This window comes from Bombina bombina, chromosome 1, assembly GCF_027579735.1.
Source record: "Bombina bombina isolate aBomBom1 chromosome 1, aBomBom1.pri, whole genome shotgun sequence".
Lineage (NCBI taxonomy): Eukaryota > Metazoa > Chordata > Amphibia > Anura > Bombinatoridae > Bombina > Bombina bombina.
In genome coordinates this window covers 1,548,336,155-1,548,346,749 of record NC_069499.1, presented here as the reverse complement: position 1 = coordinate 1,548,346,749, position 10,595 = coordinate 1,548,336,155, and positions in this window count along the sequence as shown.

Below are 10,595 nucleotides of genomic sequence, written 5' to 3'. Positions count from 1 at the left end.
ATCTCCAGTCACTAAAATAAAGTCATCCTCCCAAACAATTTGTTCCAAAATATTTAGGACCTGGGTGGAATCCCTCAAATATGAGTCCAAATTCCTTACTTACTTTTGCAGGAAAGTGTCCACATATTGTGAGAGATTGGAGGATAGTGCCCCTATGCCCGAAATAATCGGTCTCCCTGGTGGTTGAGTGAGGTTCTTATGTATTTTCGGAAGGAAGTAGAACACCGGGACCCTAGAATGGATAGGGTCCAGGTATTCCACCTCCCTCTCATTTAAAATTCCTGAGTCTCTACCTTCTCTTATAAGTCTTTTTAAAAGGGCAGCAAACTTGTTAGTAGGATTTAGATCAAGTTTTGTATATGTTTTATTGTCATTCAATAATCTTAAAGATTCCATATCATAATAACTTGTGTCCATAATCACAATCCCGCCGCCCTTGTCGGCGGGCTTGATGGTTATATTATGGTTCTTTTTCAAATTATCCAAAATGATGGTCTCTTTTTTTAGTCAAGTTAGTTTTCATAAATTTTGATGGTTTACTACTCTTTAGATCTTTTAAAACCATTTGTTCAAAAGTTTCAAGGTGAGTTCCCTTAGCGGAGACCGGATTAAATGTCGATTTGGATTTTAGGTTGGTAAAGGGGACTTTTCATAAAAAATCTTTTAAGGGTGAGGTTCCTAACAAATTTCTTTATATGGATATGCGTATTGAATTTGTTTAATCTAACACTCGGGGCAAAAGAGAGACCATAGCTCAAAATCTTTGTTTCCTCATCTTGTAGTGTAGTATTACTGATATTAAAAACTCCATTTATCTTTATCTCCCTCTCTTTGCCTCTTGTGCTGATCCCACTCCCTCTTGTTCCTCTAGGGGTCTTTTTTTGTTTTTCCATATAAAGAAATTTGTTAGGAACCTCACCCTTAAAAGATTTTTTATGAAAAGTCCCCTTGAAAGAATGTCCATGACTAAAGATAAAATAAAAGAGGATAAGTTTATCCATACCAACCTAAAATCCAAATCGACATTTAATCCGGTCTCCGCTAAGGGAACTCACCTTCAAACTTTTGAACAAATGGTTTTAAAAGATCTAAAGAGTAGTAAACCATCAAAATTTATGAAAACTAACTTGACTAAAAAAGAGACCATCATTTTGGATAATTTGAAAAAGAACCATAATATAACCATCAAGCCCGCCGACAAGGGCGGCGGGATTGTGATTATGGACACAAGTTATTATGATATGGAATCTTTAAGATTATTGAATGACAATAAAACATATACAAAACTTGATCTAAATCCTACTAACAAGTTTGCTGCCCTTTTAAAAAGACTTATAAGAGAAGGTAGAGACTCAGGAATTTTAAATGAGAGGGAGGTGGAATACCTGGACCCTATCCATCCTAGGGTCCCGGTGTTCTACTTCCTTCCGAAAATACATAAGAACCTCACTCAACCACCAGGGAGACCGATTATTTCGGGCATAGGGGCACTATCCTCCAATCTCTCACAATATGTGGACACTTTCCTGCAAAAGTATGTAAGGAATTTGGACTCATATTTGAGGGATTCCACCCAGGTCCTAAATATTTTGGAACAAATTGTTTGGGAGGATGACTTTATTTTAGTGACTGGAGATATTACTTCTCTTTATACAGTAATTGACCATGATAAAGGGATTGTAGCTATTAAAAATTATTTAGATGAAGATTCATAGATGAGACCAGAACAAAAAGATTTTTTATTAAAAAGTATCTTGTTTATATTGAAGAATAATTACTTCATGTATAATAACAAATTCTACTTACAAATAGAAGGTACGGCTATGGGCACGAGGTTCGCGCCAAGTTACGCCAACTTATTTGTTGGCAATTGGGAAGAGTCTTTCTTCCAATCGGGTAACTATGGCACGGACCTCGTGCTCTATAGACGGTACATAGATGACGTTTTGTTGATATGGAGAGGGTCTGAATTAAATCTTTTAAAATTGTTCTCAGATATGAACTCTAATGATAAAGGTCTTGTATTTACCTTTAATCACAGCAAAGATAAGGCTGTCTTTTTAGATTTAGAAATTATGGCAATCAATAAAAACATAGAAACAAGAACACATTTCAAAGAGGTTAACTCTAACAGTTGTATTCATTTTAAAAGTTGTCACCTCCAGCAGTGGAAGGACAACATTCCCGTAGGCCAAAGTCTGAGAGTAAGAAAAAATTGCTCTAGACCTTCAGACTTTGAATACCAAATAGAGTCCCTAATCGAAAAATTTAGAGATAAGGGATACGATGAGGAAGTTGTCAATAGGGCTGTAACAAGAGCAAGGAACACTGATAGAAAAAGCCTCCTCACATATAAACAAAAGACAACCAAAGAGAACTCAGATTTGATTGACGTCCCATTTATAACGGAATACAATGTAGATCATGGCATTATGAGAAGAATTTTAAATAAACACTGGGCCATCCTAAAAGCTGACCCAATATTAGGAGACGCACTCCCTCACAAACCCAGATTAATTTTTAAAAAGACAAAAAATTTTAAAACAATACTTGCGCCTAGTTCACGTGAGACAAATCAGAAACCAAATTTCATACAAAAAGATTTACAAGGGGGAAAAATATCAGGTTTCTTTCCTTGCTATTCATGCAAGGCATGTACACATAGTGATAAAAGGAAAGTTATTACCATTCCAAATTCAGGAGAAGAAATCACTATTAAGCAATGCATTAGATGCACTACAAAGGGGGTAATTTATATTCTTAAATGCACATGTAATTTGTTTTATTTTGGGGAGACTAAGCGTATGATTAAAGACAGGATAAGAGAACACTTATTATGCATTGAGAAGGGAATGGTTGACACTAATTTATATAGGCACTTCAAATCTGTACATAAGGGCAATACCAAAGATTTAAAGTATTGGGGTATACTTCAAGTTAAGCAGAATTGGAGGGGGGGGAATTTAGAAAAATTTCTGAAAATCAAAGAGGCTGAATTGATTTATAAATATAACACTCTGTTCCCGGCTGGTCTAAATTCTGAACTAGATATTTCCCCATTTTTATTTGACTAATAGCAGCTATGTAATGCACGTTTGTGCACCTTATTATATTACACATATAGTATTAATTTAGACCCACAATATGACTATCTTTACTATGCTCCAAGTACTCACTGTTTTTAATTATTGTTTTTTATAAATGTTCTTATTAATTGTTTTTAATTAATTGTTTTTAATAAATGTTTTAGTACATAACTTTAATAAAAATAATTGTCTAAATAGACACAATATTAACTATAGGGATCATTTTTAAGGGAGCTCTGTGAAAATTAGTGATAGAGACTACTCTTCTCTATATAGTTGCTTGCCAATACCATCTTAAATATTAAAGACCGCCTTAGGTAATACTCCCAGGTGTGTTATAACCAATGAGAAGCAAGCTATACCTTTAAATGGAGATACACCTGTTGCAGATCATTCATCTTGAGAAAGCCCTGTAAAGGGAGAAACGCGTTGATGTACTGCAACAACCACTAAGATTTACTACTTGTAGCTGGAGCTACCAAAGTGTTCACTGAGGATTGTGCAAATTCGCTAATATAATTAGCTATTGGAAAGACTTGCAACTAACTCTCTGAACTCCTTATAGATAATCAAGTCCGCTCACAGCTTTTATTCTGTACCTTGCGTGCTATCTAGCACTAAGAGCAGGTATCTGTCACTGGAGGATTGCTATACCATAGCTAAAAGAGTCACTATTATCGCTGTCGGCTGTTTCCGAATTTGGTCCAATCAGAGAGCCCGTCTGGGACAGCGCCCACATAAGGGATGTCATCGCGCTAACGGCTGTAACTTACCAACAGAGAACATCGAGTGGAAGGTCTGGGGTAAGCCCTTGTTTGCTAGCAAACCAACACGGAATAGAGCAATTGTAAGTGTACACTGGACTATTTCTATTTGCACCACGAACTCTTTCTGCTATTGCAATATTTATATGGCGGCAACTTAAGAAGTTTTTACTTACGGAGACGTCCGTTTTTACTTGTTATTATTTTTGTCAGTTAAATTGTGTCTCATTTTAGATACGTTATTGTCCTTGTCATATTTCCAAGTATCAAACATATTGTCTTATTTTTTAGCACCTTTAGCTGTAGCGCTCCTGGTCCACTCCCCCTTTTTTGTCCTAGTTTATCAGATTCCAATCAGACAATACAGGGAGTGCAGAATTATTAGGCAAATGAGTATTTTGACCACATCATCCTCTTTATGCATGTTGTCTTACTCCAAGCTGTATAGGCTCGAAAGCCTACTACCAATTAAGCATATTAGGTGATGTGCATCTCTGTAATGAGAAGGGGTGTGGTCTAATGACATCAACACCCTATATCAGGTGTGCATAATTATTAGGCAACTTCCTTTCCTTTGGCAAAATGGGTCAAAAGAAGGACTTGACAGGCTCAGAAAAGTCAAAAATAGTGAGATATCTTGCAGCACTCTTAAAATTGCAAAGCTTCTGAAGCATGATCATCGAACAATCAAGCGTTAAATTTAAAATAGTCAACAGGGTCGCAAGAAGCGTGTGGAAAAACCAAGGCGCAAAATAACTGCCCATGAACTGAGAAAAGTCAAGCGTGCAGCTGCCAAGATGCCACTTGCCACCAGTTTGGCCATATTTCAGAGCTGCAACATCACTGGAGTGCCCAAAAGCACAGGGTGTGTAATACTCAGAGACATGGCCAAGGTAAGAAAGGCTGAAAGACGACCACCACTGAACAAAACACACAAGCAACGTCAAGACTGGGCCAAGAAATATCTCAAGACTGATTTTCTAAGGTTTTATGGACTGATGAAATGAGAGTGAGTCTTGATGGGCCAAATGGATGGGCCCGTGGCTGGATTGGTAAAGGGCAGAGAGCTCCAGTCCGACTCAGACGCCAGCAAGGTGGAGGTGGAGTACTGGTTTGGGCTGGTATCATCAAAGATGAGCTTGTGGGGCCTTTTCGGTTTGAGGATGGAGTCAAGCTCAACTCCCAGTCCTACTGCCAGTTTCTGGAAGACACCTTCTTCAAGCAGTGGTACAGGAAGAAGTCTGCATCCTTCAAGAAAAACATGATTTTCATGCAGGACAATGCTCGATCACACGCGTCCAAGTACTCCACAGCGTGGCTGGCAAGAAAGGGTATAGAAGAAGAAAATCTAATGACATGGCCTCCTTGTTCACCTGATCTGAACCCCATTGAGAACCTGTGGTCCATCATCAAATGTGAGATTTACAAGGAGGGAAAACAGTACACCTCTCTGAACAGTGTCTGGGAGGCTGTGGTTGCTGCTTCACGCAATGTTGATGGTGAACAGATCAAAACACTGACAGAATCCATGGATCGCAGGCTTTTGAGTGTCCTTGCAAAGAAAGGTGGCTATATTGGTCACTGATTTGTTTTTGTTTTGTTTTTGAATGTCAGAAATGTATATTTGTGAATGTTGAGATGTTATATTGGTTTCACTGGTAAAAATAAATAATTGAAATGGGTATATATTTGTTTTTTGTTAAGTTGCCTAATAATTATGCACAGTAATAGTCACCTGCACACACAGATATCCCTCTAAAATAGCTATAACTAAAAACAAACTAAAAACTACTTCCAAAACTATTCAGCTTTGATATTAATGAGTTTTTTGGGTTCATTGAGAACATGGTTGTTGTTCAATAATAAAATTAATCCTCAAAAATACAACTTGCCTAATAATTCTGCACTCCCTGTATTCTCAGTGGCTTACATCAACCATCAGGGGGGGGGACTAGAAGTTCCTTGGCGATGAAGGAAGTATCTCAGATTTTGGAGTGGGCGGAGGCCCACAGCTGTTCACTGTCAGCGATCCACATTCCGAATGTAGACAACTGGGAGGCGGATTTTCTCAGCAGGCAATCCTTCCACCCAGGGGAATTGTCTCTCCATCCCAAGGTGTTTGCAGAGATATACAGTAAGTGGGGGACGCTGGAGATAGATCTCATGGCATCACATCTCAATACCAAGCTACCCTGGTACGGGTCGAGGATCCCTAAGCGGATCTAATAGATGCACTAGCAGTGCCCTGAAGGTTCAAACTCATATCTTTCTTTTTCCTCAATTACCATTTCTTCCTTGAGTGGTGGCCCGCATCAGGCATTAAAATAAATATATTTTACCTCATAATTTCTTCAGCTCACAAGAGTGTGCTCGGTGAACAATTTAGCTACTGCAGGTTTAAAAAAAAAAAAAAAAAAAAAAAGCTAATCAAGATTTGCTGTGCTGAGTTCATGCCTTGTTTTACTGTGATCACATAAAATTTCACTGAAATCTTGTGCGATTTCATAGTAAACTTCCTTAAACTGAGTAGGGAAATAACATGACTGTGCCTGCACATGCCAGATCCACGCTCCCTTGCAAGCCGCAGGACTGGCATCCTGTATAACGGGATGTGGCTACTTAGGAAATATTGAGGTAAGATATCTTCCTTTTTACATAGAGATGTTCAGGTGATATTTTGTAGTCAGCTTTTTACAACTATGCTGCATCACTTTCAAGTGCTTAAACATTTGGGTATCGGCTCCTTAGTGGGGGTGGGGGGGGGGTTAAAGGACCACTAAAGTCAAAATTAAAGTTTCATGATTCAGATAAAGCATGCAATTTAAGGAGAAAAAAAAACCTTTCAAATATACTTCCATTATGAAATCATGTACACTGTTTTTATATGCACAATGAGGCTCCAGCTCCTAATGAGCATGTGCCAAAGTGCACAGTATATACATGTATGCATTTTGTGATTGGTTAATGGCTGTCACATGATACAGGGGGAGGAAATGTGGTGGTCCTTTAACCTCACAAAGTTAAACATAAAATAAAACAATTTCAATTAATGTAAAGTTACATTTTTACTGTTTAATGTTTATTCAAAATATGAGTAGGTAGGGTTGCCAGTGCCACCTTTAGTTCATGCCAACCCCAAACATTTTTGCGGTGTGCACAGCAAAAACATTTTTGCAAAGTACACACATAAACACAAAAGTGAATACAGCAGTATACTGAGAATCCAGTGCCCGTGTAGACCAGGGACTCTGCTTATATCACTTACACAATGCTATGCAAAGATGAACACTCTCACACACTCTCTATTTCACACACTCTCTATTTCACACACTCTCTATTTCACACACACTCACATTCTCTATTTCACACACTCTCACACAGTCTCTATTTCACACACACTCACACATTCTCTATTTCACACACTCTCTATTTCACACACACTCACACATTCTCTATTTCACACTCTCTCCACTCATTCTCTATTTCACACACTCTCCACTCATTCTCTATTTCACACACTCTCACACATTCTCTATTTCACACACTCTCACACATTCTCTATTTCACACACTCTCATACATTCTCTATTTCACACACACATTCTCTATTTCACACACTCTCTATTTCACACACACTCACACATTCTTTATTTCACACACTCTCACACATTCTCTATTTCACACACTCACACACTCTCTATTTCACACACTCACACACTCTCTATTTCACACACACTCACACATTCTCTATTTCACACACACTCACACATTCTCTATTTCACACACTCTCACACATTCTCTATTTCACACACACTCACACATTCTCTATTTCACACACACTCACACATTCTCTATTTCACACACTCTCACACATTCTCTATTTCACACACTCTCACACATTCTCTATTTCACACACTCTCATACATTCTCTATTTCACACACACATTCTCTATTTCACACACTCTCACACATTCTCTATTTCACACACTCTCACACATTCTCTATTTCACACACACTCACACATTCTCTATTTCACACACTCTCACACATTCTCTATTTCACACACTCTCACACATTCTCTATTTCACACACTCTCATACATTCTCTATTTCACACACTCTCACACATTCTCTATTTCACACACACATTCTCTATTTCACACACTCACACATTCTCTATTTCACACACTCTCACACATTCTCTATTTCACACACACTCAAACATTCTCTATTCCACACACACTCACACTCTCTATTTCACACACTCACACATTCTCTATTTCACACACTCTCACACATTCTCTATTTCACACACTCTCACACATTCTCTATTTCACACACTCTCACACATTCTCTATTTCACACACTCTCATACATTCTCTATTTCACACACACATTCTCTATTTCACACACACTCACACATTCTCTATTTCACACACTCTCACACATTCTCTATTTCACACACTCTCACACACTCACACATTCTCTATTTCACACACTCTCATACATTCTCTATTTCACACACACATTCTCTATTTCACACACTCTCACACATTCTCTATTTCACACACTCTCATACATTCTCTATTTCACACACTCTCTATTTCACACACACTCACACACTCTCTATTTCACACACACTCACACATTCTCTATTTCACACACTCTCACACATTCTCTATTTCACACACTCACACACTCTCTATTTCACACACTCGCACACTCTCTATTTCACACACTCACACATTCTCTATTTCACACACTCACACATTCTCTATTTCACACACTCTCACACACTCTCTCACATTCTCTATTTCACACACTCTCACACATTCTCTATTTCACACACTCTCACACATTCTCTATTTCACACACTCACACACATTCTCTATTTCACACACACTCAAACATTCTCTATTCCACACACACTCACACTCTCTATTTCACACACTCACACATTCTCTATTTCACACACTCTCACACATTCTCTATTTCACACACTCACACATTCTCTATTTCACACACTCTCACACATTCTCTATTTCACACACTCTCACACATTCTCTATTTCACACACTCTCACACATTCTCTATTTCCCACTCTCTCTATTTCACACACTCTCACACACTCTCTATTTCACACACTCACACACTCTCTATTTCACACACTCACACACTCTCTATTTCACACACACTCACACATTCTCTATTTCACACACACTCACACATTCTCTATTTCACACACTCTCACACATTCTCTATTTCACACACACTCACACATTCTCTATTTCACACACACTCACACATTCTCTATTTCACACACTCTCACACATTCTCTATTTCACACACTCTCACACATTCTCTATTTCACACACTCTCATACATTCTCTATTTCACACACACATTCTCTATTTCACACACTCTCACACATTCTCTATTTCACACACTCTCACACATTCTCTATTTCACACACACTCACACATTCTCTATTTCACACACTCTCACACATTCTCTATTTCACACACTCTCACACATTCTCTATTTCACACACTCTCATACATTCTCTATTTCACACACTCTCACACATTCTCTATTTCACACACACATTCTCTATTTCACACACTCTCTATTTCACACACTCTCACACATTCTCTATTTCACACACTCTCACACATTCTCTATTTCACACACTCTCACACATTCTCTATTTCACACACTCTCATACATTCTCTATTTCACACACTCTCTATTTCACACTCTCACACATTCTCTATTTCACACACTCTCACACATTCTCTATTTCACACACTCTCACACATTCTCTATTTCACACACACTCACACATTCTCTATTTCTTTCATGTAATTAACAAGAGTCCATGAGCTAGTGACGTATGGGATATACATTCCTACCAGGAGGGGCAAAGTTTCCCAAACCTTAAAATGCCTATAAATACACCCCTCACCACACCCACAAATCAGTTTTACAAACTTTGCCTCCAAGGGAGGTGGTGAAGTAAGTTTGTGCTAGATTCTACGTTGATATGCGCTCCGCAGCAAGTTGGAGCCCGGTTTTCCTCTCAGCGTGCAGTGAATGTCAGAGGGATGTGAGGAGAGTATTGCCTATTGAATGCAGTGATCTCCTTCTACGGGGTCTATTTCATAAGGTTCTCTGTTATCGGTCGTAGAGATTCATCTCTTACCTCCCTTTTCAGATCGACGATATACTCTTATATTTACCATTTCCTCTACTGATTCTCGTTTCAGTACTGGTTTGGCTTTCTACAAACATGTAGATGAGTGTCCTGGGGTAAGTAAGTCTTATTTTCTGTGACACTCTAAGCTATGGTTGGGCACTTTATTTATAAAGTTCTAAATATATGTATTCAAACATTTATTTGCCTTGACTCAGAATGTTCAACTTTCCTTATTTCCAGACAGTCAGTTTCATATTTGGGATTATGCTTTAATTATCATATTTTTTCTTACCTCAAAAATTTGACTTTTTTCCCTGTGGGCTGTTAGGCTCGCGGGGGCTGAAAATGCTTCATTTTATTGCGTCATTCTTGGCGCGGACTTTTTTGGCGCAAAAATTCTTTTCCGTTTCCGGCGTCATACGTGTCGCCGGAAGTTGCGTCATTTTTGACGTTATTTTGCGCCAAAAATGTCGGCGTTCCGGATGTGGCGTCATTTTTGGCGCCAAAAGCATTTAGGCGCCAAATAATGTGGGCGTCTTATTTGGCGCCTG